General features: G+C 46.1%; 1 protein-coding gene across 1 annotated transcript in view; it reads left to right on the top strand.

Moving 5' to 3' along the window:
• The window catches only part of LOC135520638 (voltage-dependent calcium channel gamma-4 subunit-like), a 91289-nt gene that overhangs the window by 39914 nt on the left and 24004 nt on the right, over nucleotides 1-27371 (top strand). The window lies entirely within an intron of this gene.

The following is a 27371-nucleotide window of genomic DNA, read 5'->3' as shown; positions in this document are numbered from 1 at the left end:
GGGACAGCTCACTTTATGAGAGAGAGGGACAGCTCACTTTATGAGAGAGAGGAACAGCTCACTTTATGATAGAGAGGGACACCTCACTTTAGGAGAGAGAGGGACAGCTCAATTTATGAGAGAGAGGGACAGCTCACTTTATGAAAGAGAGGGACAACTCACTTTATGATAGAGAGGGACAGCTCACTTTATGAAAGAGAGGGACAGCTCACTTTATGAAAGAGAGGGACAGCTCACTTTATGATAGAGAGGGACAGCTCACTTTATGATAGAGAGGGACAGCTCACTTTATGAAAGAGAGGGACAGCTCACTTTAGGAGAGAGAGGGACAGCTCACTTTATGAAAGAGAGGGACAGCTCGCTTTAGGAAAGGGAGGGACAGCTCACTTTAGGAAAGAGAGGGACAGCTCACTTTATGAGAGAGAGGGACAGCTCACTTTAGGAGAGAGAGGGACAGCTCACTTTATGAGAGAGAGGGACAGCTCACTTTATGATAGAGAGGGACAGCTCACTTTATGATAGAGAGGGACAGCTCACTTTATGAAAGAGAGGGACAGCTCACTTTAGGAGAGAGAGGGACAGCTCACTTTATGAGAGAGAGGGACAGCTCGCTTTAGGAAAGGGAGGGACAGCTCACTTTAGGAAAGAGAGGGACAGCTCACTTTATGAGAGAGAGGGACAGCTCACTTTAGGAGAGAGAGGGACAGCTCACTTTATGAGAGAGAGGGACAGCTCACTTTATGATAGAGAGGGACAGCTCACTTTATGAGAGAGAGGGACAGCTCACTTTATGAGAGAGAGGGACAGCTCACTTTATGAGAGAGAGGGACAGCTCACTTTATGAGAGAGAGGGACAGCTCACTTTATGAGAGAGAGGAACAGCTCACTTTTTGATAGAGAGGGACAGCTCACTTTAGGAGAGAGAGGGACAGCTCAATTTATGAGAGAGAGGAACAGCTTACTTTAGGAGAGAAAGGGACAGCTCACTTTAGGAGAGAGAGGGACAGCTCACTTTATGAGAGAGAGGGACAGCTCACTTTATGAGAGAAAGTGACAGCTCACTTTATGATAGAGAGGGACAGCTCACTTTATGAGAGAGAGGGACAGCTCACTTTAGGAGAGAGAGGGACAGCTCACTTTAGGAGAGAGAGGGACAGCTCACTTTAGGAGAGAGAGGGACAGCTCACTTTAGGAGAGAGAGGGACAGCTCACTTTATGAGAGAGAGGGACAGCTCACTTTATGATAGAGAGGGACAGCTCACTTTATGATAGAGAGGGACAGCTCACTTTAGGAGAGAGAGGGACAGCTCACTTTATGAAAGAGAGGGACAGCTCACTTTAGGAGAGAGAGGGACAGCTCACTTTATGAAAGAGAGGGACAGCTCACTTTAGGAAAGGGAGGGACAGCTCACTTTAGGAAAGAGAGGGACAGCTCACTTTATGAGAGAGAGGGACAGCTCACTTTATGAGAGAGAGGGACAGCTCACTTTAGGAGAGAGAGGGACAGCTCACTTTAGGAGAGAGAGGGACAGCTCACTTTATGAAAGAGAGGTACAGCTAACTTTATGAAAGAGAGGGACAGCTCACTTTATGAAAGAGAGGGACAGCTCACTTTATGAAAGGGAGGGACAGCTCACTTTAGGAGAGAGAGGGACAGCTCACTTTATGAAAGAGAGGGACAGCTCACTTTATGAAAGGGAGGGACAGCTCACTTTATGAAAGAGAGGGACAGCTCACTTTATGAGAGAAAGGGACAGCTCACTTTATGAGAGAGAGGGACAGCTCACTTTAGGAGAGAAAGGGACAGCTCACTTTATGAGAGAAAGGGACAGCTCACTTTATGAGAGAGAGGGACAGCTCACTTTAGGAGAGAAAGGGACAGCTCACTTTATGAGAGAAAGGGACAGCTCACTTTATGAGAGAGAGGGACAGCTCACTTTAGGAGAGAAAGGGACAGCTCACTTTATGAAAGAGAGGGACAGCTCACTTTAGGAGAGAGAGGAACAGCTCACTTTATGAGAGAGAGGGACAGCTCACTTTATGATAGAGAGGGAAACGCTCACTTTATGATAGAGAGGGACAGCTCACTTTATGAGAGAGAGGGACAGCTCACTTTATGAGAGAGGGGGACAGCTCACTTTATGAGAGAGAGGGACAGCTCACTTTATGAGAGAGAGGGACAGCTCACTTTATGAGAGAGAGGAACAGCTCACTTTATGATAGAGAGGGACACCTCACTTTAGGAGAGAGAGGGACAGCTCAATTTATGAGAGAGAGGGACAGCTCACTTTATGAAAGAGAGGGACAGCTCACTTTATGATAGAGAGGGACAGCTCACTTTATGAAAGAGAGGGACAGCTCACTTTATGAAAGAGAGGGACAGCTCACTTTATGATAGAGAGGGACAGCTCACTTTATGATAGAGAGGGACAGCTCACTTTATGAAAGAGAGGGACAGCTCACTTTAGGAGAGAGAGGGACAGCTCACTTTATGAAAGAGAGGGACAGCTCGCTTTAGGAAAGGGAGGGACAGCTCACTTTAGGAAAGAGAGGGACAGCTCACTTTATGAGAGAGAGGGACAGCTCACTTTAGGAGAGAGACGGACAGCTCACTTTATGAGAGAGAGGGACAGCTCACTTTATGATAGAGAGGGACAGCTCACTTTATGATAGAGAGGGACAGCTCACTTTATGAAAGAGAGGGACAGCTCACTTTAGGAGAGAGAGGGACAGCTCACTTTATGAAAGAGAGGGACAGCTCGCTTTAGGAAAGGGAGGGACAGCTCACTTTAGGAAAGAGAGGGACAGCTCACTTTATGAGAGAGAGGGACAGCTCACTTTAGGAGAGAGAGGGACAGCTCACTTTATGAGAGAGAGGGACAGCTCACTTTATGATAGAGAGGGACAGCTCACTTTATGAGAGAGAGGGACAGCTCACTTTATGAGAGAGAGGGACAGCTCACTTTATGAGAGAGAGGGACAGCTCACTTTATGAGAGAGAGGGACAGCTCACTTTATGAGAGAGAGGAACAGCTCACTTTTTGATAGAGAGGGACAGCTCACTTTAGGAGAGAGAGGGACAGCTCAATTTATGAGAGAGAGGAACAGCTTACTTTAGGAGAGAAAGGGACAGCTCACTTTAGGAGAGAGGGACAGCTCACTTTATGAGAGAGAGGGACAGCTCACTTTATGAGAGAAAGTGACAGCTCACTTTATGATAGAGAGGGACAGCTCACTTTATGAGAGAGAGGGACAGCTCACTTTAGGAGAGAGAGGGACAGCTCACTTTAGGAGAGAGAGGGACAGCTCACTTTAGGAGAGAGAGGGACAGCTCACTTTAGGAGAGAGAGGGACAGCTCACTTTATGAGAGAGAGGGACAGCTCACTTTATGATAGAGAGGGACAGCTCACTTTATGATAGAGAGGGACAGCTCACTTTAGGAGAGAGAGGGACAGCTCACTTTATGAAAGAGAGGGACAGCTCACTTTAGGAGAGAGAGGGACAGCTCACTTTATGAGAGGGACAGCTCACTTTAGGAAAGGGAGGGACAGCTCACTTTAGGAAAGAGAGGGACAGCTCACTTTATGAGAGAGAGGGACAGCTCACTTTATGAGAGAGAGGGACAGCTCACTTTAGGAGAGAGAGGGACAGCTCACTTTAGGAGAGAGAGGGACAGCTCACTTTATGAAAGAGAGGTACAGCTAACTTTATGAAAGAGAGGGACAGCTCACTTTATGAAAGAGAGGGACAGCTCACTTTATGAAAGGGAGGGACAGCTCACTTTAGGAGAGAGAGGGACAGCTCACTTTATGAAAGAGAGGGACAGCTCACTTTATGAAAGGGAGGGACAGCTCACTTTATGAAAGAGAGGGACAGCTCACTTTATGAGAGAAAGGGACAGCTCACTTTATGAGAGAGAGGGACAGCTCACTTTAGGAGAGAAAGGGACAGCTCACTTTATGAGAGAAAGGGACAGCTCACTTTATGAGAGAGAGGGACAGCTCACTTTAGGAGAGAAAGGGACAGCTCACTTTATGAGAGAAAGGGACAGCTCACTTTATGAGAGAGAGGGACAGCTCACTTTAGGAGAGAAAGGGACAGCTCACTTTATGAAAGAGAGGGACAGCTCACTTTAGGAGAGAGAGGAACAGCTCACTTTATGATAGAGAGGGACAGCTCACTTTATGAGAGAGAGGGACAGCTCACTTTAGGAGAGAGAGGGACAGCTCACTTTAGGAGAGAGAGGGACAGCTCACTTTAGGAGAGAGAGGGACAGCTCACTTTATGAGAGAGAGGGACAGCTCACTTTAGGAGAGAGAGGGACAGCTCACTTTATGAGAGAGAGGGACAGCTCACTTTAGGAGAGAGAGGGACAGCTCACTTTAGGAGAGAGAGGGACAGCTCACTTTAGGAGAGAGAGGGACAACTCACTTTAGGAGAGAGAGGGACAGCTCACTTTATGAAAGAGAGGGACAGCTCACTTTAGGAGAGAGAGGGACAGCTCACTTTATGAGAGAGAGGGACAGCTCACTTTAGGAGAGAGAGGGACAGCTCACTTTAGGAGAGAGAGGGACAGCTCACTTTAGGAGAGAGAGGGACAGGTCACTTTGTGAGAGAGAGGGACAGCTCACTTTATGATAGAGAGGGACAGCTCACTTTATGATAGAGAGGGACAGCTCACTTTATGATAGAGAGGGACAGCTCACTTTATGAGAGAGAGGGACAGCTCACTTTATGAAAGAGAGGGACAGCTCACTTTAAGAGAGAGAGGGACAGCTCACTTTATGATAGAGAGGAACAGCTCACTTTATGATAGAGAGGGACAGCTCACTTTAGGAGAGAGAGGGACAGCTCAATTTATGAGAGAGAGGAACAGCTTACTTTAGGAGAGAAAGGGACAGCTCACTTTAGGAGAGAGAGGGACAGCTCACTTTATGAGAGAGAGGGACAGCTCACTTTATGATAGAGAGGGACAGCTCACTTTATGATAGAGAGGGACAGCTCACTTTATGAGAGAGAGGGACAGCTCACTTTATGAGAGAGAGAGACAGCTCACTTTATGAGAGAGAGGGACAGCTCACTTTATGAGAGAGAGGACCAGCTCACTTTATGATAGAGAGGGACACCTCACTTTAGGAGAGAGAGGGACAGCTCAATTTATGAGAGAGAGGGACAGCTCACTTTATGAGAGAAAGGGACAGCTCACTTTATGATAGAGAGGGACAGCTCACTTTATGATAGAGAGGGACAGCTCACTTTATGAAAGAGAGGGACAGCTCACTTTATGATAGAGAGGGACAGCTCACTTTATGAAAGAGAGGGACAGCTCACTTTATGAAAGAGAGGGACAGCTCACTTTATGATAGAGAGGGACAGCTCACTTTATGATAGAGAGGGACAGCTCACTTCATGAAAGAGAGGGACAGCTCACTTTATGAGAGAAAGGGACAGCTCACTTTATGAAAGAGAGGGACAGCTCACTTTAGGAAAGGGAGGGACAGCTCACTTTAGGAAAGAGAGGGACAGCTCACTTTATGAGAGAGAGGGACAGCTCACTTTATGATAGAGAGGGACAGCTCACTTTAGGAGAGATTGGGACAGCTCAATTTATGAGAGAGAGGAACAGCTTACTTTAGGAGAGAAAGGGACAGCTCACTTTAGGAGAGAGAGGGACAGCTCACTTTATGAGAGAGAGGGACAGCTCACTTTATGATAGAGAGGGACAGCTCACTTTATGAGAGAGAGGGACAGCTCACTTTATGAGAGAGAGGGACAGCTCACTTTATGAGAGAGAGGGACAGCTCACTTTATGAGAGAGAGGGACAGCTCACTTTATGAGAGAGAGGAACAGCTCACTTTAGGAGAGAAAGGGACAGCTCACTTTAGGAGAGAGAGGGACAGCTCACTTTATGAGAGAGAGGGACAGCTCACTTTATGAGAGAAAGGGACAGCTCACTTTATGATAGAGAGGGACAGCTCACTTTATGATAGAGAGGGACAGCTCACTTTATGAAAGAGAGTGACAGCTCACTTTATGATAGAGAGGGACAGCTCACTTTATGAAAGAGAGGGACAGCTCACTTTATGATAGAGAGGGACAGCTCACTTTATGAAAGAGAGGGACAGCTCACTTTATGAAAGAGAGGGACAGCTCACTTTATGATAGAGAGGGACAGCTCACTTTATGATAGAGAGGGACAGCTCACTTTATGAAAGAGAGGGACAGCTCACTTTATGAGAGAAAGGGACAGCTCACTTTATGAAAGAGAGGGACAGCTCACTTTATGAAAGGGAGGGACAGCTCACTTTAGAGAGAGAGGGACAGCTCACTTTATGAAATAGAGGGACAGCTCACTTTATGAAAGAGAGTGACAGCTCACTTTATGAGAGAAAGGGACAGCTCACTTTATGAAAGGGAGGGACAGCTCACTTTAGGAGAGAGAGGGACAGCTCACTTTATGAAAGAGAGGGACAGCTCACTTTATGAGAGAGAGGGACAGCTCACTTTATGAAAGAGAGGGACAGCTCACTTTATGAAAGAGAGGGACAGCTCACTTTATGAGAGAGAGGGACAGCTCACTTTATGAGAGAGAGGGAAAGCTCACTTTAGGAGAGAGAGGGACAGCTCACTTTATGAAAGAGAGGGACAGCTCACTTTATGAGAGAGAGGGACAGCTCACTTTATGAGAGAAAGGGACAGCTCACTTTATGAAAGAGAGGGACAGCTCACTTTATGAAAGGGAGGGACAGCTCACTTTAGGAGAGAGAGGGACAGCTCACTTTATGATAGAGAGGGACAGCTCACTTTATGAAAGAGAGGGACAGCTCACTTTATGATAGAGAGGGACAGCTCACTTTATGAAAGAGAGGGACAGCTCACTTTATGATAGAGAGGGACAGCTCACTTTATGAAAGAGAGGGACAGCTCACTTTATGAAAGAGAGGGACAGCTCACTTTATGATAGAGAGGGACAGCTCACTTTATGATAGAGAGGGACAGCTCACTTTATGAAAGAGAGGGACAGCTCACTTTATGAGAGAAAGGGACAGCTCACTTTATGAAAGAGAGGGACAGCTCACTTTATGAAAGGGAGGGACAGCTCACTTTAGGAGAGAGAGGGACAGCTCACTTTATGAAATAGAGGGACAGCTCACTTTATGAAAGAGAGTGACAGCTCACTTTATGAGAGAAAGGGACAGCTCACTTTATGAAAGGGAGGGACAGCTCACTTTAGGAGAGAGAGGGACAGCTCACTTTATGAAAGAGAGGGACAGCTCACTTTATGAGAGAGAGGGACAGCTCACTTTATGAAAGAGAGGGACAGCTCACTTTATGAAAGAGAGGGACAGCTCACTTTATGAGAGAGAGGGACAGCTCACTTTATGAGAGAGAGGGAAAGCTCACTTTAGGAGAGAGAGGGACAGCTCACTTTATGAAAGAGAGGGACAGCTCACTTTATGAGAGAGAGGGACAGCTCACTTTATGAGAGAAAGGGACAGCTCACTTTATGAAAGAGAGGGACAGCTCACTTTAGGAGAGAGAGGGACAGCTCACTTTATGATAGAGAGGGACAGCTCACTTTATGAAAGAGAGGGACAGCTCACTTTATGAAAGAGAGGGACAGCTCACTTTATGAGAGAAAGGGACAGCTCACTTTATGAAAGGGAGGGACAGCTCACTTTAGGAGAGAGAGGGACAGCTCACTTTATGAAAGAGAGGGACAGCTCACTTTATGAAAGGGAGGGACAGCTCACTTTATGAGAGAGAGGGACAGCTCACTTTATGAAAGAGAGGGACAGCTCACTTTATGAAAGAGAGGGACAGCTCACTTTATGAGAGAGAGGGACAGCTCACTTTATGATAGAGAGGGACAGCTCACTTTAGGAGAGAGAGGGACAGCTCACTTTATGAAAGAGAGGTACAGCTCACTTTATGAAAGAGAGGGACAGCTCACTTTATGAAAGAGAGGGACAGCTCACTTTATGAAAGGGAGGGACAGCTCACTTTAGGAGAGAGAGGGACAGCTCACTTTATGAAAGAGAGGGACAGCTCACTTTATGAAAGGGAGGGACAGCTCACTTTATGAAAGAGAGGGACAGCTCACTTTATGAGAGAAAGGGACAGCTCACTTTATGAGAGAGAGGGACAGCTCACTTTAGGAGAGAAAGGGACAGCTCACTTTATGAGAGAGAGGGACAGCTCACTTTATGATAGAGAGGGACAGCTCACTTTATGAAAGAGAGGGACAGCTCACTTTATGAGAGAGAGGGACAGCTCACTTTATGAGAGAGAGGGACAGCTCACTTTATGAGAGAGAGGGACAGCTCACTTTATGAGAGAGAGGGACAGCTCACTTTAGGAGAGAGAGGGACAGCTCACTTTATGAGAGAGAGGGACAGCTCACTTTATGAGAGAGAGGGACAGCTCACTTTAGGAGAGAAAGGGACAGCTCACTTTATGAGAGAGAGGGACAGCTCACTTTTTGAGAGAGAGGGACAGCTCACTTTATGAAAGAGAGCGACAGCTCACTTTATGAGAGAGAGGGACAGCTCACTTTCTGAGAGAGAGGGGCAGCTCACTTTAGGAGAGAGAGGGACAGCTCACTTTATGAAAGAGAGGTACAGCTCACTTTATGAAAGAGAGGGACAGCTCACTTTATGAGAGAGAGGGACAGCTCACTTTATGAGAGAGAGGGACAGCTCACTTTATGAGAGAAAGGGACAGCTCACTTTATGAAAGAGAGGGACAGCTCACTTTATGAAAGGGAGGGACAGCTCACTTTAGGAGAGAGAGGGACAGCTCACTTTATGAAAGAGAGGGACAGCTCACTTTATGAAAGGGAGGGACAGCTCACTTTATGAAAGAGAGGGAGAGCTCACTTTATGAGAGAAAGGGACAGCTCACTTTATGAGAGAGAGGGACAGCTCACTTTAGGAGAGAAAGGGACAGCTCACTTTATGAGAGAGAGGGACAGCTCACTTTATGATAGAGAGGGACAGCTCACTTTATGAAAGAGAGGGACAGCTCACTTTATGAGAGAGAGGGACAGCTCACTTTATGAAAGAGAGGGACAGCTCACTTTATGAGAGAGAGGGACAGCTCACTTTAGGAGAGAGAGGGACAGCTCACTTTATGAGAGAGAGGGACAGCTCAGTTTATGAGAGAGAGGGACAGCTCACTTTATGATAGAGAGGGACAGCTCACTTTATGATAGAGAGGGACAGCTCACTTTATGAAAGAGAGTGACAGCTCACTTTATGATAGAGAGGGACAGCTCACTTTATGAAAGAGAGGGACAGCTCACTTTATGATAGAGAGGGACAGCTCACTTTATGAAAGAGAGGGACAGCTCACTTTATGATAGAGAGGGACAGCTCACTTTATGATAGAGAGGGACAGCTCACTTTAGGAGAGAGAGGGACAGCTCACTTTATGAAAGAGAGGGACAGCTCACTTTATGATAGAGAGGGACAGCTCACTTTATGAAAGAGAGGGACAGCTCACTTTATGATAGAGAGGGACAGCTCACTTTATGAAAGAGAGGGACAGCTCACTTTATGATAGAGAGGGACAGCTCACTTTATGAAAGAGAGGGACAGCTCACTTTATGATAGAGAGGGACAGCTCACTTTATGATAGAGAGGGACAGCTCACTTTATGAAAGAGAGGGACAGCTCACTTTAGGAGAGAAAGGGACAGCTCACTTTATGAGAGAGAGGGACAGCTCACTTTATGAAAGAGAGCGACAGCTCACTTTATGAGAGAGAGGGACAGCTCACTTTCTGAGAGAGAGGGACAGCTCACTTTAGGAGAGAGAGGGACAGCTCACTTTATGAAAGAGAGGTACAGCTCACTTTATGAAAGAGAGGGACAGCTCACTTTATGAGAGAGAGGGACAGCTCACTTTATGAGAGAGAGGGACAGCTCACTTTATGAGAGAAAGGGACAGCTCACTTTATGAAAGAGAGGGACAGCTCACTTTATGAAAGGGAGGGACAGCTCACTTTAGGAGAGAAAGGGACAGCTCACTTTATGAGAGAGAGGGACAGCTCACTTTATGAAAGGGAGGGACAGCTCACTTTATGAAAGAGAGGGAGAGCTCACTTTATGAGAGAAAGGGACAGCTCACTTTATGAGACAGAGGGACAGCTCACTTTAGGAGAGAAAGGGACAGCTCACTTTATGAGAGAGAGGGACAGCTCACTTTATGATAGAGAGGGACAGCTCACTTTATGAAAGAGAGGGACAGCTCACTTTATGAGAGAGAGGGACAGCTCACTTTATGAAAGAGAGGGACAGCTCACTTTATGAGAGAGAGGGACAGCTTACTTTATGAGAGAGAGGGACAGCTCACTTTATGAGAGAGAGGGACAGCTCACTTTATGAGATAGAGGGACAGCTCACTTTAGGAGAGAGAGGGACAGCTCACTTTATGAGAGAGAGGGACAGCTCACTTTATGAAAGGGAGGGACAGCTCACTTTAGGAGAGAAAGGGACAGCTCACTTTATGAGAGAGAGGGACAGCTCACTTTATGAAAGGGAGGGACAGCTCACTTTATGAAAGAGAGGGAGAGCTCACTTTATGAGAGAAAGGGACAGCTCACTTTATGAGACAGAGGGACAGCTCACTTTAGGAGAGAAAGGGACAGCTCACTTTATGAGAGAGAGGGACAGCTCACTTTATGATAGAGAGGGACAGCTCACTTTATGAAAGAGAGGGACAGCTCACTTTATGAGAGAGAGGGACAGCTCACTTTATGAAAGAGAGGGACAGCTCACTTTATGAGAGAGAGGGACAGCTTACTTTATGAGAGAGAGGGACAGCTCACTTTATGAGAGAGAGGGACAGCTCACTTTATGAGATAGAGGGACAGCTCACTTTAGGAGAGAGAGGGACAGCTCACTTTATGAGAGAGAGGGACAGCTCAGTTTATGAGAGAGAGGGACAGCTCACTTTATGAGAGAGAGGGACAGCTCACTTTAGGAGAGAAAGGGACAGCTTACTTTTTGAGAGAGAGGGACAGCTCACTTTAGGAGATAAAGGGACAGCTCACTTTATGAGAGAGAGGGACAGCTCACTTTATGATAGAGAGGGACAGCTCACTTTATGAGAGAGAGGGACAGCTTACTTTATGAGAGAGAGGGACAGCTCACTTTATGAGAGAGAGGGACAGCTCACTTTATGAGAGAGAGGGACAGCTCACTTTAGGAGAGAGAGGGACAGCTCACTTTATGAGAGAGAGGGACAGCTCAGTTTATGAGAGAGAGGGACAGCTCACTTTATGAGAGAGAGGGACAGCTCACTTTAGGAGAGAAAGGGACAGCTCACTTTTTGAGAGAGAGGGACAGCTCACTTTAGGAGAGAAAGGGACAGCTCACTTTATGAGAGAGAGGGACAGCTCACTTTATGATAGAGAGGGACAGCTCACTTTATGAAAGAGAGGGACAGCTCACTTTATGATAGAGAGGGACAGCTCACTTTATGAAAGAGAGGGACAGCTCACTTTATGAGAGAGAGGGACAGCTCACTTTATGATAGAGAGGGACAGCTCACTTTATGAAAGAGAGGGACAGCTCACTTTATGAAAGGGAGGGACAGCTCACTTTAGGAGAGAGAGGGACAGCTCACTTTATGAGAGAGAGGGACAGCTCACTTTAGGAGAGAGAGGGACAGCTCACTTTATGATAGAGAGGGACAGCTCACTTTATGATAGAGAGGGACAGCTCACTTTATGAGAGAGAAGGACAGCTCACTTTAGGGGAGAGAGGGACAGCTCACTTTATGATAGAGAGGGACAGCTCACTTTATGATAGAGAGGGACAGCTCACTTTAGGAGAGAGAAGGACAGCTCACTTTATGAGAGAGAGGGACAGCTCACTTTAGGAAAGAGAGGGACAGCTCACTTTATGAGAGAAAGGGACAGCTCACTTTATGAGAGAGAGGGACTGCTCACTTTATGAAAGAGAGGGACAGCTCACTTTATGAAAGAGAGGGACAGCTCACTTTATGAGAGAGAGGGACAGCTCACTTTATGAGAGAGAGGGACAGCTCACTTTATGAGAGAGAGGGACAGCTCACTTTATGAAAGGGAGGGACAGCTCACTTTATGAAAGGGAGGGACAGCTCACTTTAGGAGAGAGAGGGACAGATCACGGTGAAGGAGGGACAAGATGGAGAGAGAAAGAGAGAATGTTATTGTACCACTAACATTTAGAAGGTACAACCTAAGTGTGTTCAGAGACACAGCAGAGGGAAACCTCTCTCTCCCCCTCTCCCTCTCTCTTTCTTTCTCTCTCTCTCCCCCTCTCCCTCTCCCTCTCTCTTTCTTTCTCTCTCTCTCTCTCTCCCTCTTTCTTCCTTTCCCTCTCTCTCACCCTCTCTCTCTCCCTCTCTCTTCCTCTCCCTCTCTCTCTCTCTCTCTCTCTCTCTCTCTTTCTTCCTACCTCTCTCTCCCTCTCATTCTTTTTCTCTCTCCCTCTCCCTCTCTCTCTCTCTCCCTCTCTTTCTTTCCCTCTCTCTCCCTCTTTCTTCCTATCTCTCCCTCTCTCCCCCTCTCCCTCTTTCTTTCTCTCTCCCTCTCTCCCTCTCCCACTCTTCCTTTCCCTCTCTCTCCCTCTTTCTTCCTATCTCTCTCTCCCTCTCTCCCTCTTTCTCTCTCCCTCTCTTCCTTTCCCTCTCTCTCCATCTTTCTTCCTCTCTCTCTCTCTCTCTCTCTCTCATACTCTCTTTCTCTCTTTGTCTGTCTTACGCTCTCTCTTTTGAGACAGTTCTCTGTTTTAGGTCTCACAATACAAACAGGATGTAACCTATTTTTATCAGGGTGCCATATTGCATCATCAAATATTAATGCCTTTAGACTGCGCTGCATTATATTGGCTAAATTATGTTTGCTAAATTATGTGTGCCCCTTTATTGTTTTTCACGTGTGTGTGTGTGTATGTGTGTGTGTGTGTGTGTGTGTGTGTGTGTGTGTGTGTGTGTGTGTGTGTGTGTGTGTGTGTGTGTGTGTGTGTGTGTGTGTGTGTGTGTGTGTGTGTGTGTGTGTGTGTGTGTGTGTGTGTGTGTGTGTGTGTGTGTGTGTGTGTGTGTGTGTGTGTGTGTGTGTGTGTGTGTGTGTGGCAGCCTGTCGCTGTTGTCACACACATTATGCTTGTTGATACAGCGCTTATACATTTTACTGCTTGAAGTGCAACGTGTATACCTACTTCAAAAATTAAAACAATTCTCACAATCTCTCTGTCCCTCCCTCTCTCTCTCTGTCCTTCTCTCTCTCTCTCTCTCTCTCTCTTAATCTCAGTCCCTTTTAACTAAATTCAATTAAATAAAATGTGCTTCATAGGCATGACGTAACAATGTACATATTGCCAAATCTCGCTCGCTCTCTCTCTCTTTTCTCTCTCTCTCTCTCTCTCTCTCTCTCTCTCTCTCTCTCTTTTAACTAAATTCAATTAAATAAAATGTGCTTTATTGGCATGACGTAACAATGTACATATTGCCAAAGCTTACTTTGGATATTTACAATATTAAGATAATAAGAATAAAAAAATTGTCAACAGGACAACATTAACCACAACAACCAAGGGTCAAGATAACCATACATTGAACAATAACAATAAGCATACAGTAGAGGACATGTGCAGGTTGATTGGTCTGTCAGACACTGTCCCTCATCTTATGGCAGGCAGCAATGTAGTGCGCTGCCAACCCACAGCTCTCTGCATCCTTCCCCAACAGGACAGATAGCCTATTCTCATCAGAGACGTTTTTGAATCCTTGAATAAGGGTTTCAAATTTGGGGAAATCACACTCTCTAATTGTTTTATATTTTTTACGTTTTGTCAGGAAATGCAGGTCTGTCTCAGGTTCTGCTGTTGTGCAGTGGTTACACAGCCCTTCCTCTACAGGGAGCCAGGTTTTCCTGTGTCTACCCTTCTCAATGGCAAGGCTGTGCTCACTGAGCCTGTACTTTGTCAAGGTTTTTCGAAGGTTTTGATCAGTAACCATGGTTAAATAGTTAGCCGCGGTGGACGGTGGATTTAGGGCCAGATACCACTGCATTTTGCTCTGTGCTTGTAATTGTGTTTCCTGATAAGCAATGTAGTTTTGTTTTGATTGTGTTATATTCTGTTTTATGCTGATTGATTGGATGTCCTGGTCCTGAGGCTTCAGTGTGTTAGTAGAACAGGTTTGTGAACTCAGCCCCAGGACCAGCTGGATAAGGGGACACTTTTCTTTGCTCAGCTCTTTGCATTGCAAGGCTTGGCAATGATATGAGATGTTTCCAAAACTGAATTGCTCTTTTTTGAGTTTTTATTATTAGTGGATATTGGCCTAATTCTGCCCTGTGTGCATTGTTTGTAGTTTTCCTCTGAACATGTAGGAGAATCTTACAGAACTCTGCATGCTGGTTTTCAATGGGGTGTTTGTCCCATTTGGTGAAATCTTGTTTTGCAAGTGGGACCCCACACCTCGCTGGCATAAAGTGCAGTTGGTTCAATGACATATTCAATTATTTCTAGCCAAATTTTAATAGATATTTCAATTTGAATTTGTTTTTTAATTACATAGAATTCCCTGCGTGCTTTCTCTCTCAGTTCATTCACTGCATCATTAAGGTGTCAGGTTGAGCTTATTTTTAAACCTAAGTAATTGTAGTGTGTGCAATACTCTATATATTTTGTACCAATTGAGAACTTTGGTCTAATTCCCAGAGATCTGGATCTTCTCTGGAAAAACATTGTTTTAGTATTTTTGGGGTTTACTGCCAGGGCCAGGTCTGGCAGTACTGCTCTTGCAGGTCCAGGCTCTGCTGTAGGCCATGTGCTGTGGGTGACAGCAGGCATAGTTAATCTGCGAAGAGTAGGCATTTAACCTCTGAATTGTGGAGATTTTTCTAGAATTGTGGCCAATTCGTTGATGTAAATATTGAAGAGTGCAGGGCTCAGATTGCAACCCTGGCGATGGCCCCGCCCCTGGTTAAAGAATTATGTTATTTTCCTTGCCCATTTTAATGCTGCATGTATTGCCAGTATACATTGATTTAATTATGTCATATGTTTTACCCCCTACACCACTTTCAATAACTTTGTAGAACAGTCCTGTATGCCAAATACAATCAAATGCTTTTTGGAAGTCGATAAAGAAAGCGTATATTTTGGCTATTACTTTGGTGGACATGTTTATCTATCAGGGTGTGTAGGGTGTAAATATGATCAGTCATGCAATGTTTTGGTATAAATCCAATTTGGCTTTTACTCAAGACATTGTGCTTATTAAGGAAGTTTAGAACTCTTACATTTATAATACTACAGAAAACCTTCCCCAGGGTACAGTTCACACAAATGCTTCTGTAATTGTCAGGGTCAAATTTGTCTCTGTTCTGAAAGATTGGGGTTATGAGTCCTTGATTCCAAATGTCAGGGAAATAACATACACTCAGGATCAAATTAATCAGTTTTAATATAGCCAATTGAAATGTTGCACTAGTGAGTTTGAGCATCTCATTTAGGATGGCATCAGGTCTGCATGCTTTAAAAATAATAATAATAATAATAATTGAAGTTTCTTATAGAGCTCCTGGTCAGTAATTGGGGAGTCCAATGGATTTTTATTGCCCTTTATAGCTTTTTCTAACTTCTCATGAATTTGGCGTTGTTCTGCGTTTGTGTCAGTTTGAACGGTGTTGTAGAGTATTTTAAAATGGGTTGTCCATATGTCACCATTTTGTATCACTAATTCCTATTGTTTTGATTTTTTTTAGGTTTTCCAATTTTGCCAGAAGTTGTTTGTGTTTATGGACTCCTCAATTATTGTCAGCTGCTTGCTGTTGTATTGTGCTTTTTGGTTCTGAGTGTACAACATACGACATTAGAAAATCCATGTATACCAACAGCAAGTGTGCGGTTACAATTGGCAAAAAAACACACAAATGTCTTCACACAGGGTCGTGGGGTGAGGCAGGGATGCAGCTTAAGCCCCACCCTCTTCAACATTTATATCAACAAATTGGCGCGGGCACGAGAAAAGTCTGCAGCACCCAGCCTCACCCTACTAGAATCCGAAGTCAAATGTTTACTGTTTGCTGATGATCTGGTGCAAATATGTCTCTCTCCACCTCCAGCTCTCCGGGTCTGGTTAAGGGGGTGTTGTTGTGCTGGACTGTTGTCTGGGTCTGTGCTGACTAAAGTGTAATCACCTGCTGTCCCAGCTCCACCTGCCTTACCTCCTGCTGGGTCAATTTATCCTTAATTTCAATGAGGGAGTAGTACTCTGTGCTGGGAGGTTGACTGTCCGCTGGTGGTTGCTCGTCTGTGGGGTTACATAATGAAGAGGTCTGGTCTGACCCGCTCGGGGTGGAGTCGCTCTGGATAAGAGCGTCTGCTAAATGACTTAAATGTAAATGTAAATGTAAGGTATCTTTATCAAGGGAGTGCTTCTCCTGCTGGGCTAATTCTTTAATTTGGTGAAAGTCCAGCTGAAACTGTTTGGGGTTACCCTGTACCATTAATGTTCCGGACTTATAGAGGTTCATATTAGCTGACTCAGAGTCCTCGTTGTCAAGTATCCTGAGTTTCCACCCCTCGTTAACCCCCCCTCTCTTAACAAAGGGGTAGTGTGCTAATATAGCACCGTGCCATGCCAGGGGATGGTTTGTGTGGAAGATAAGGTTGCTGATGTTCCCATTTTTGTAATAGTCAGCAAAAAGTGTATCTTGATTTTCCATAAGGAGCTTCATTTTGTAATCTTTTCTTGCCTTATCATTCTTTACATACACAGGGTACTGTATTTTAATTACCTCTGAACAGCGGGAGGCAGCTTCTAAGGCCTCTCCATTTGGATGGAGTAGATTGTTTGACTCTGCTGCCATTGTTGGGCTAATGGGCTTTGAATTTGCTCTATAGAATAATAATCCTTGGTAGTTGTGAACCTTCCAGGTGATTCCGTAATTCCGTCCAAAAATCAGGTTGTAGGTTTTGAGTTTTGATTTGAAGTGAGGGTTATGTTGTAGAGGGTAGCATCCTGTATGTGTTCTTGACAAAAAATCAAAGTTTATCTAACTCTAAATCTATATTTTTTAAAGAAAATGCTGCTCTCTCTCTCTCTCTCTCTCTCTGTGATCTCTCTCTCTCAGCCCTCCTATCTCAGTCTCTCAGTCCCTCTCTCTCTCTCTCTCAGCCCTCCTATCTCAGTCTCTCAGTCCCTCTCTCTCTCTCTCTCAGCCCTCCTATCTCAGTCTCTCAGTCCCTCTCTCTCTCTCTCTCAGCCCTCCTATCTCAGTCTCTCAGTCCCTCTCTCTCTCTCTCTCAGCCCTCCTATCTCAGTCTCTCAGTCTCTCTCTCTCTCAGCCCTCCTATCTCAGTCTCTCAGTCTCTCTCTCTCTCAGCCCTCCTATCTCAGTCTCTCAGTCCCTCTCTCTCTCTCTCTCAGCCCTCCTATCTCAGTCTCTCAGTCCCTCTCTCTCTCTCTCAGCCCTCCTATCTCAGTCTCTCAGTCCCTCTCTCTCTCTCTCAGCCCTCCTATCTCAGTCTCTCAGTCCCTCTCTCTCTCTCTCTCAGCCCTCCTATCTCAGTCTCTCAGTCCCCCTCTCTCTCTCTCTCAGCCCTCCTATCTCAGTCTCTCAGTCCCTCTCTCTCTCTCAGCCCTCCTATCTCAGTCTCTCAGTCCCTCTCTCTCTCTCTCTCAGCCCTCCTATCTCAGTCTCTCAGTCCCTCTCTCTCTCTCTCAGCCCTCCTATCTCAGTCTCTCAGTCCCTCTCTCTCTCAGCCCTCCTATCTCAGTCTCTCAGTCCCCCTCTCTCTCTCTCTCAGCCCTCCTATCTCAGTCTCTCAGTCCCCCTCTCTCTCAGCCCTCCTATCTCAGTCTCTCAGTCCCTCTCTCTCTCTCTCAGCCCTCCTATCTCAGTCTCTCAGTCCCTCTCTCTCTCAGCCCTCCTATCTCAGTCTCTCAGTCCCCCTCTCTCTCAGCCCTCCTATCTCAGTCTCTCAGTCCCTCTCTCTCTCAGCCCTCCTATCTCAGTCTCTCAGTCCCCCTCTCTCTCAGCCCTCCTATCTCAGTCTCTCAGTCCCCCTCTCTCTCTCTCTCAGCCCTCCTATCTCAGTCTCTCAGTCCCCCTCTCTCTCTCTCTCAGCCCTCCTATCTCAGTCTCTCAGTCCCTCTCTCTCTCAGCCCTCCTATCTCAGTCTCTCAGTCCCTCTCTCTCTCTGTCCCTCTCTCTGTTCATCCCTCTCTTCCTCTCTCTCTCTCTTTCTCCCTCTCTCTCTCTCTCCCTCTCACTCTCCCTCTCTCTCTCTCTCTGCATGCTGGGAGTGTTTGGTGCATGCTGGGAATTGTATGAGCGAAGGAGTGCATGTGTTGTGTGGAGTTAGATATTCAGAACTTTCTTTTGGTTTTCTATTTCTTGGTGGCATTTTTTTGTTTTCTTCTGTGCATGATTAAGGTTATTATTTTTTGTTGTGGTAGAATTAAGTATTTTCCTTTTCGTATCGAAATTACCCTGATTCTTAAAGAAGAGCGTCTTGTGGATCGTATGTTTGAGCATGGTGTACTTCTTAAAGAAGAGCGTCTTGTAGATCGTATGGTTGAGCATGGCGTACTTCTTAAAGAGGAGTGTCTTGTTGATCGTATGGTTGAGCATGGCGTACTTCTTAAAGAAGAGTGTCTTGTAGATCGTATGGTTGAGCATGGCGTACTTCTTAAAGAAGAGCGTCTTGTTGATCGTATGGTTGAGCATTAGCTTATTTCTTAAAGAAGAGTGTCTTGTGGATCGTATGGTTGAGCATGGCGTACTTCTTAAAGAAGCGTGTCTGGTTGATCGTATGGTTGAGCATGGCGTACTTCTTAAAGAAGAGTGTCTTCTGGATCGTATGGTTGAGCATGGCATACTTCTTAAAGAAGAGTGTCTGGTTGATCATATGGTTGAGCATGGAGTACTTCTTAAAGAAGAGTGTCTTCTGGATCGTATGGTTGAGAATGGCGTACTTCTTAAAGAAGAGTGTCTTCTGGATCGTATGGTTGAGCATGGTGTAGTTCTTAAAGAAGAGTGTCTGGTTGATCGTATGGTTGAGCATGGCATACTTCTTAAAGAAGAGTGTCTGGTTGATCGTATGGTTGAGCATGGCATACTTCTTAAAGAAGAGTGTCTGGTTGATCGTATGGTTGAGCATGGCGTACTTCTTAAAGAAGAGTGTCTTCTGGATCGTATGGTTGAGCATGGCATACTTCTTAAAGAAGAGTGTCTGGTTGATCATATGGTTGAGCATGGCGTACTTCTTAAAGAAGAGTGTCTTCTGGATCGTATGGTTGAGAATGGCGTACTTCTTAAAGAAGAGTGTCTTCTGGATCGTATGGTTGAGCATGGTGTAGTTCTTAAAGAAGAGTGTCTGGTTGATCGTATGGTTGAGCATGGCGTACTTCTTAAAGAAGAGTGTCTTCTGGATGGTATGGTTGAGCATGGCGTACTTCTTAAAGAAGAGTGTCTGGTTGATCGTATGGTTGAGCATGGTGTACTTCTTAAAGAAGAGTGTCTGGTTGATCGTATGGTTGAGCATGGTGTAGTTCTTAAAGAAGAGTGTCTGGTTGATCGTATGGTTGAGCATGGTGTACTTCTTAAAGAAGAGTGTCTTCTGGATCGTATGGTTGAGAATGGCGTACTTCTTAAAGAAGAGTGTCCTGTTGATCGTATGGTTGAGCATGGCGTACTTCTTAAAGAGGAGTGTCTTGTTGATCGTATGGTTGAGCATGGTGTACTTCTTAAAGAAGAGCGTCTTGTTGATCGTATGGTTGAGCATTAGCTTACTTCTTAAAGAAGAGTGTCTTGTTGATCGTATGGTTGAGCATGGTGTACTTAAAGAAGAGTGTCTTGTAGATCGTATGGTTGAGTATGGTGTACTTCTTAAAGAAGAGTGTCTTCTGGATAATATGGTTGAGCATGGCGTACTTCTTAAAGAGGAGTGTCTTATTGATCGTATGATGGAGCATGGCGTACTTCTTAAAGAAGAGTGTCTTCTGGATCGTATGGTTGAGCATGGCGTACTTCTTAAAGAGGAGTGTCTTGTTGATCGTATGGTTGAGCATGGCGTACTTCTTAAAGAAGAGCGTATTGTGGATCGTATGGTTGAGCATGGCGTACTTCTTAAAGAGGAGTGTCATGTTGATCATATTATTGAGCATGGTGTACTTCTTAAAGAAGAGTGTCTTCTGGATCTTATGGTTGAGCATGGCGTACTTCTTAAAGAAGAGTGTCTTCTGGATCGTATGGTTGAGCATGGCGTACTTCTTAAAGAGGAGTGTCTTGTTGATCGTATGGTTGAGCATGGCGTACTTCTTAAAGAAGAGCGTATTGTTGATCGTATGGTTGAGCATGGCGTACTTCTTAAAGAGGAGTGTCATGTTGATCATATGATTGAGCATGGTGTACTTCTTAAAGAAGAGTGTCTTCTGGATCATATGGTTGAGCATGGTGTACTTCTTAAAGAAGAGTGTCTTCTGGATGGTATGGTTGAGCATGGCGTACTTCTTAAAGAAGAGTGTCTGGTTGATCGTATGGTTGAGCATGGCGTAGTTCTTAAAGAAGAGTGTCTGGTTGATTGTATGGTTGAGCATGGCGTACTTCTTAAGAAGATTCTCTGGTTGATCGTATGGTTGAGCATGGCGTACTTCTTAAAGAAGAGTGTCTTCTGGATTGTATGGTTGAGCATGGCGTACTTCTTAAAGAAGAGTGTCTGGTTGATCGTATGGTTGAGCATGGTGTAGTTCTTAAAGAAGAGTGTCTGGTTGATCGTATGGTTGAGCATGGCGTACTTCTTAAAGAAGAGTGTCTGGTTGATCGTATGGTTGAGCATGGCGTAGTTCTTAAAGAAGAGTGTCTGGTTGATCATATGGTTGAGCATGGCGTACTTCTTAAGAAGAGTCTCTGGTTGATCGTATGGTTGAGCATTGCGTTCTTCTTAAAGAAGAGTGTCTTCTGGATCGTATGGTTGAGCATGGCGTACTTCTTAAAGTAGAGTGTCTGGTTGATCGTATGGTTGAGCATGGCGTACTTCTTAAAGAAGAGTGTCTTGTTGATCGTATGGTTGAGCATGGCGTACTTCTTAAAGAAGAGTGTCTGGTTGATCGTATGGTTGAGCATGGCGTACTTCTTAAAGAAGAGTGTCTGGTTGATCGTATGGTTGAGCATGGCGTAGTTCTTAAAGAAGAGTGTCTGGTTGATCGTATGGTTGAGCATGGCGTACTTCTTAAGAATATTCTCTGGTTGATCGTATGGTTGAGCATGGCGTACTTCTTAAAGAAGAGTGTCTTCTGGATCGTATGGTTGAGCATGGCGTACTTCTTAAAGAAGAGTGTCTTCTGGATCGTATGGTTGAGCATGGTGTACTTCTTAAAGAAGAGTGTCTGGTTGATCATATGGTTGAGCATGGTGTAGTTCTTAAAGAAGAGTGTCTTCTGGATCGTATGGTTGCCCACTACGAGTAATGAGGTTCAGGTGGGGCTAGTCTCCCAGGTAGTGGAGGAGATGCCCACTACAAGTAATGAGGTTCAGGTGGAGCTAGGCTCCCAAGTAGTGGAGGAGATACCCACCATGAGTAATGGGGTACAGGAGGTAGTTCTTGTGGAGCTAGGCTCCCAGGGAGTGGAGGAGATGCCCACTACGAGTAGTGGGGTACAGGAGGGGGTTCATGTGGAGCTAGGCTCCCAGGTAGTGGAGGAGATGCCCACTACGAGTAGTGGGGTACAGGAGGAGGTTCATGTGGAGCTAGGCTCCCAGGTAGTGGAGGAGATTCCCACTACGAGTAATGATGTTCAGGTGAGGCTAGTCTCCCAGGTAGTGGAGGAGATGCCCACTACAAGTAAATGAGGTTCAGGTGGAGCTAGTCTCCCAGGTAGTGGAGGAGATGCCCACTACGAGTAAATAGGTTCAGGTGGAGCTAGGCTCCCAGGTAGTGGAGGAGATGCCCACTACGAGTAATGAGGTTCAGGTGGGGCTAGTCTCTCAGGTAGTGGAGGAGATGCCCACTACGAGTAATGAGGTTCAGGTGGGGCTAGTCTCTCAGGTAGTGGAGGAGATGCCCACTACGAGTAATGAGGTTCAGGTGGGGCTAGTCTCCCAGGTAGTGGAGGAGATGCCCACTACGAGTAATGAGGTTCAGGTGGGGCTAGTCTCCCAGGTAGTGGAGGAGATGCCCACTACGAGTAATGAGGTTCAGGTGGGGCTAGTCTCCCAGGTAGTGGAGGAGATGCCCACTACGAGTAATGAGGTTCAGGTGGGGCTAGTCTCTCAGGTAGTGGAGGAGATGCCCACTACGAGTAATGAGGTTCAGGTGGGGCTAGTCTCCCAGGTAGTGGAGGAGATGCCCACTACGAGTAATGAGGTTCAGGTGGGGCTAGTCTCCCAGGTAGTGGAGGAGATGCCCACTACGAGTAATGAGGTTCAGGTGGGGCTAGTCTCCCAGGTAGTGGAGGAGATGCCCACTACGAGTAATGAGGTTCAGGTGGGGCTAGTCTCCCAGGTAGTGGAGGAGATGCCCACTACGAGTAATGAGGTTCAGGTGGGGCTAGTCTCTCAGGTAGTGGAGGAGATGCCCACTACGAGTAATGAGGTTCAGGTGGGGCTAGTCTCTCAGGTAGTGGAGGAGATGCCCACTACGAGTAATGAGGTTCAGGTGGGGCTAGTCTCTCAGGTAGTGGAGGAGATGCCCACTACGAGTAATGAGGTTCAGGTGGGGCTAGTCTCTCAGGTAGTGGAGGAGATGCCCACTACGAGTAATGAGGTTCAGGTGGGGCTAGTCTCTCAGGTAGTGGAGGAGATGCCCACTACGAGTAATGAGGTTCAGGTGGGGCTAGTCTCTCAGGTAGTGGAGGAGATGCCCACTACGAGTAATGAGGTTCAGGTGGGGCTAGTCTCCCAGGTAGTGGAGGAGATGCCCACTACGAGTAATGAGGTTCAGGTGGGGCTAGTCTCTCAGGTAGTGGAGGAGATGCCCACTACGAGTAATGAGGTTCAGGTGGGGCTAGTCTCCCAGGTAGTAGAGGAGATGCCTGGTATGAGTGATGGGGTGCAAGTGGGGAGTGTTGAAAGGGAGTTGGCAGAGTGGAGTCAGTTGTCTGGGGCCTCAGCTGAGGAGGATCAGGAGAAGGATATCTCTTTTGATATGATAGCAGCTGGTGACAACTCAATTTACGATCTAGAGGAGGTAAATGGGTTTCTGGATCAGACTTTTGGGAAATCTGTCAAATTGACAGATTATTTTGATGTTGATAAGTTTGTGAGGTCAGCTGGGATGTTACAGAAGACGGTGGAGTTAGACCAATTGAGTGAGAAGAAGCGTTTTCCCTTGAGGAAATGTGTTACTGCTGTTGCAGCAGCAAAAGGTGGTGGGAAACGTGGTCAGGTTAATAAGAGAAGATTAAAATAATGATGATGAAAATTCTTCATAGGGTGTATTTTTTCTCTTTTGGTTTCTCTGTGGTTTCGTCTGCTTTTCTTTTCTATTTTCTACATGGAGGTACTAAGGGTAGGTTCTCTCAATATTAATGGGGGAAGGGACAGGAATAAGAGCGCTTGGGTATTAGAAGTAATAAAACAGAAAAGGCTTAATGTAGTTTTCCTACAGGAGACACATAGTGATGAGGAAAATGAGGTTGACTGGGGTATGTGGTGGAGGGGCAGCATGTACTCAGTCATGGTACTAATTTCAGTGCTGGGGTGGCAATCTTGTTTTCCTCAGGTTTAGCGGTGACTGTGGTATCTACAACAGAGATTGTCAAGGGTCAGGTTTTATTGGTCAAGGTGGATGTTATATTTTTTTTAATTTGTTTTATGTTTATGCTCCTAATGAGGGTACAGATGTACAGATGTATTTGATCAAATAAAGGAAACCTTAAGACAGTGTGACCAAGAGGGGTGTATGGTTTTAGGGGGTGACTGGAACTGGACAGTGGATTTTCCTGTTGACCGCACTGCTGAAGAACCTCACCAGCCACTTGACTGTCTGGCCTATTAACTGAGTTTGAGCTTTCTGATGTATGGAGAGTAAGGAATGTGAAAGTTAGGCAGTACACATGGCTAAAAGTTAATTGCAGCAAGGTTAGACAGGTTGTATGTATCTGAGCAATACTGTAGTAGGGTTGGAAGGTGTGACATTACTCCTGTGGGTTTCTCTGATCATCATATTGTACTGTTGATATTCACTTGTCCTGTCCACGAAGGTCATCACCTTACTGGTATTTTAATGTTACATTATTACATGATGTCATGTTTTGTGAAAGTTTTGTGTTGTTTTGGAGAAAATGGAGGGTTACAAAAGGGAATTTTGAGTCCTTGAGACAATGGTGGGAGGTTGGGAAGGAACAAATACGATTATTTTGTCAACAGTATACTGCTCTGTCTCAAATTGAAGTTAAAGAGACTATCAAGGCCCTTGAACAGGACATCAAGTCTATTGAATTGAAGCTGCTCACTCAGAACAACCCTGGAGTAGTCATGAACTTACAGGACAAGAGACATGAACTGAGGTCGTTTCTGCATGAAAGAGTGAAGGGTGCCTTGATTAGGTCTCGTTTCGCTTCCCTCAAGGATATGGATGCTCCTAGCGCTTTTTTTAAACCTAGGACAGTTGACATTGCAACGTAAACAGATGGTCTGCCTTCATCTCCCTGATGGGAAGGTGACCACGGATGACAGTGAAATATGTCAACATGCTGTGGATTTCTACTCGGCCCTTTATAAGGCGGAGGATTGTGACTCTCTGTGTACTGAACAGTTGTTACACGGTCTTCCTCAATTGAGACCTGAGCAGAAAGTCGCATTGGACTCTGACATTACACTGCAAGAGCTGTCCACAGCAGTTATGCAGCTCTCAACAGGCCGAGCCCCTGGCATCGATGGTTTACCATCTGAGTTTTATAAGCACTTTTGGGGGACTATTGGGGAGGATTTTAATGAAGTGGTGTGTGAATCTTTTCATGAGGGTTCTCTTCCTGTATCCTGTCAACGTGCAGTGCTTTCACTGTTGCCAAAAAAGGGGGATTTGTCTCTCATAAAAAATTGGAGACCTGTTGCTTTGCTGGGAAAATGTCTCTCAAACAGGCTGAAAGAGTATCTGGGATTGTTGGTCCACAAGGACCAGTCCTACTGTGTACCTGATCGCTCTATTGTTGATAACTTGTTTTTGATAAGAGATGTTTTAGACATTTGTAAACTATCTGATGTAAATGTGGGTTTACTTTCTTTGGAATAGGAGAAGGCTTTTGATCGTGTGGACCACCAGTACTTGTTTAAAACAATGAAAGCCTTTGGGTTTGGGGATGTTTTTTGTCTGTCTGCTGGGGCCTCGTGTATGGTGAAGGTGGGGGGGTGGTTTGAGTTGCTCCATCCCTGTCCAAAGGGGCATCAGGCAGGGATGCACAATTTCAGGGCAGTTATATAGTTTTGGCGATTGAACCAATGCTTTGTTTTTTAAGAGTGAGGCTTACTGGTTTCTCTGTGCCAGGTGTAATGAAGGGTCCCACGATAGCACTGTCTCTGTATGCAGATGATGTGACAGTTTTTATTACAGGGGGTGAAGATGTTAAGGTTCTCTCAAACGCTTTAAAGGTGTATGAGGGGGCACCCTCAGCTAGAATTGGGGAAAGAGTGAATTGCTGTGGGCAGGTCAGCTTCAAACGGGGTCCGCTCCACGGTTACCAGGGGGGCTTCAGACGGGGTCCGCTCCACGGTTACCAGGGGGGCTTCAGACGGTGTCCTCTCCACGGTTACCAGGGGGGCTTCAGACGGGGTCCGCTCCACGGTTACCAGGGGGGCTTCAGATGGGGTCCGTTCCACGGTTACCAGGGGGGCTTCAGACGGTGTCCGCTCCACGGTTACCAGGGGGGCTTCAGACTGGGTCCGCTCCACGGTTACCAGGGGGGCTTCAGACGGGGTCCGCTCCACGGTTACCAGGGGGGCTTCAGACTGGGTCCGCTCCAAGGTTACCAGGGGGGCTTCAGACGGGGTCCGCTCCACGGTTACCAGGGGGGCTTCAGTGGGGCAGAGATGGGATGAAGACTTTGGTTTTTGTTTCTAGGCTCTGATGTCTTTCAGAAAAAGAACTGGGAGGGTGTATTGGAGAAAGTGTTTGCCAGACTGTCAAGATGGAAATGGGTGATGCCCCAGCTGTCTTATAGGGGAAGGGTCCTGGTAGCTAATAATCTTGCTGCCTCTACCCTGTGGCACAGACGAATGATTTTGCAGCCACCAAAGGGTCTGATACAAGAGCTTCAGAGGACCCTTGTCAATTTCTTCTGGTCTGGACAACACTGGATTAAAGCTGCAGCCCTGTACCTGCCACTGCACGAGGGTGAACATTTCCTCTAGACTCATGGCTTTCCGGCTTCAAGCAGCCCAGAGATTGTTGTACAGAGACGGTTCTAGCTGGGTCGAAACAGCCTACATACTGATGAGGAGAGCGGGCTGTTTGGGCTTAGACATGCACCCTTTCCTCTTAAAGCTGGAGGGGGGTGATTTGCCTGGCCTGACTCCATTTTATGAGTCTGTTATGCAGGCTTGGAGAGTCCTTGTCAAGTCCCGTAAGGCCTGCACGCCATGTTTTGGGTTCAGCTAGCCTTCGTTCATGCCTGTTAGGTGTGGGGTGTACCAAGCTGGGTCATCTGATGCGGAGCAGGAGCAGATCGTTGGAGGAGCTGGGAGAAAGAGCGGGGATCCGATCATCTCGCCTACTGAGGAAGGTCGTCGCTGAGGTCTGCGACTCCTTGCCAGTGCTTCATCTGCAGTATGTGACTGATACTTCCAATTCTGATCGGTGGAAGGAGGGTCTGGATCATGTGTACCCTGCACTGATTGTTAGTTCTGCGATGGGGGCATTCGAGGAGGATGTGGGGATGCTGCTTTCCTTCGATACCCCGGAGCTGGAGGAGTTCAAGGAGGTGGGAAAGAAGGCCATGTACAGAATATGTGTAAAGGTGTCCCATGCCTCTCCCCTGGAAGGGGTCAAATCGACGAGGTGGGCGGATGTGCTTGGTCCAGGTGCCTCTCCAAAAGGCTGTTGGCGATCATTATACAAACTGCCTATTGGTAAGAGGACAGCTGACCTCCATTGGAGGATCATACATGGAGCTATAGCCACCAACATGCATCTGGTACACCTGGACCCTGCTGTTGGGGAAGGGTGTCCATTCTGTGCTGAGTCTGAAACTCTGGCACATCTGTTTTTACTGTGTCCCAGGTTGGTCGGGATGATTGACCTGATCACTGATTGGTTCTCAACATTGGGGGAGGTTTTCTCTTCCCAACTGTATATATTTGGGCCAAAGTACAGGTTCAGTCAAAAGGGTGTAGTTGTGTTGCTTAATTTTGTGTTAGGGGCAGCAAAATT

This window comes from Oncorhynchus masou, chromosome 29 (assembly GCF_036934945.1).
Source record: "Oncorhynchus masou masou isolate Uvic2021 chromosome 29, UVic_Omas_1.1, whole genome shotgun sequence".
NCBI lineage: Eukaryota > Metazoa > Chordata > Actinopteri > Salmoniformes > Salmonidae > Oncorhynchus > Oncorhynchus masou.
The sequence above is the reverse complement of the archived record's forward strand: the minus strand, read 5'-3'. Positions and strand labels throughout refer to the sequence as shown.